Consider the following 1,998-nt stretch of genomic DNA (forward strand, 5'->3'; position numbering starts at 1 on the left):
GGGCGAGTGTCGGTCGACAAGAGGGAGAGAAGCGAGACAGGGAGGGAGGGATTGAGGGAGGGAGGGAGGGAACGGTGCCACGGACCTGTCCCATGGATTCGGTCCTATCGCCGCCAAGAGGACAGCGCTGCTGGCTTTCAAGAGCTCGACCACATTCCCTCCTTCTCCCTCTTCCCTTCCTGGAAGGCCCTTGGAGGAACGCACCCTGTCCAGGCCCCTCTTCTCGCCCTTTTTTGTTACCACGGGGTCTTCATTGCATGTCAATGCTGGCTTGCCCTGGCAAACATGATCAGTCTGGTGGAAATGCAGGGGGCGATGAGAGGAATCGCAGAGGAAGGGAGGTAGGTAGGTAGGGAGGGAGAGAGGGGGGAGGTTGCACAAGAATTTGTGTGATCAACAGACTATCTCAAAGACTACCTGTCCTTCGTGCGACGATTGCACGGCTCCATGGGCTCCATGTTCGTAGTTTTCACATTGTAGGCATGTTCCTACCCTTATTCTTCGTCCTCGACCACCCAGGCGGGCTTGTGGCTCCAATACGGTAGGTAGGAAGGAGGAGCCGGGGAGGTGGAGGCAGGGAGAGAAGGCTTTTATGTCAGGGAGGAGGCAAAAAACGCCTAGACAACACACAAAGACGTGGAGCCACGGCAGCTTTGTCCTTTTTGCATACTCTGGGCGCAAGAAAGCTTTCATGATGCAGCCTTGAAGCTCCTAGTAGGAGGCGGCAAAGCACCAGCACTTGAACAGCAAGCCAACCACGTCCCGCCTATGCACCTGTATCCAAAGAAGGAACCCAAAACAAAATTAACATCCCCTGCTTATCAGATTAATGCCAACGCTTCTCCACCTCTCCGTAAGGCCCAAAAGGGAAGTTTTCCCCTCCCATGGCGGTGGGAATAGCTTGCCATCGCGGGCCCCGGCGCTAGAGGACGCTGTGTGTATCCTATCTCCGTCGTTCTTGACCAGGGAAAGCACTACCAGGGCAACTTGCCACCCCCCGTGTCCTACGGCGCAAATCCATGGCAAGGCGTGGGCAAACACGGGGGAGCGTCTTTTCTCCACGGACTGCCTATCTATAAGGCTTTGTCATAAAAGGTGGGGAGGCTCTCTGCCCTCCATTGAGAAGCTCTGTCTCGTCAACGCCGCAGATCGCAACCCAAGATACCTGACCTGCGCCACCCCTTTTCTCATGACATGTCTTTCTGCCCCGCTTCCCTGTACGCTCGTCGTACCGAGACAAGCAAGGCGGGGTGAGATGGAGGCTGGAGTGCTCCTTATTGCACGCAGTTGGGTTTGTGCCCCATCGATTTCATCGGCCGGGCGCTCCCTCTCGGGCACACGTACCCTCCATCGACACTCCCTCCTTGAACGACGCTCACCCTCACCCCCGTACGATTATTCACCTCCATATATCCACAGTATGAAGTCCATTTGTCTCGTCTCTCTCCTGTTCGCGGGGGCGGCGGCCTTTCAAATGCGTGAGTAGATGGGTTTGGGCGGGTCAAGAGGGAAACAGGAAAGGGGCCTCAAGAAAGAGGGAGCGGCCAAGGCGCAGGGGGGCACAAGACATGCTCCGCGACTGTATAATGCACTTGAATTTTTTAAAACGTTATTGGTCTTCTATTGGTACTCGATAAGCCTGCACCTCACCCGTCTTTAACCCTTGTCTCGGCGCCCCGGCAGCCCTTTCCAGCAGACAGCCCAAGACGGCGTTGAAGGCGGGGAGCGCCTATGTCTCCACGCGCACGGGCAAAGAGGAGCGACTGACGGAATACAAAGGCTGGCTGGAGAATGCAGAGATGATATTTGCCATTCCGGCCCAAGGAATGACGGTCAAGCAAGTGTCACAGTTGCGCAAGGCAGTCCCGGAAGATACCAAGGTTTGAGGAGGAGGGAGGGAGGGAGGGAGGGAGGGAAAGGGGGAAGGAGGGAAGGAGGGAAGGAGGGAGAGAGAAAAAGAGCCATCGAGGTCAGGAAGGCAGTGAGGGAGTGAAGGAG

This window comes from Nannochloropsis gaditana (genome assembly GCF_000240725.1).
Source record: "Nannochloropsis gaditana CCMP526 unplaced genomic scaffold scaffold422, whole genome shotgun sequence".
In the NCBI taxonomy this organism is placed as follows: Eukaryota; class Eustigmatophyceae; order Eustigmatales; family Monodopsidaceae; genus Microchloropsis; species Microchloropsis gaditana.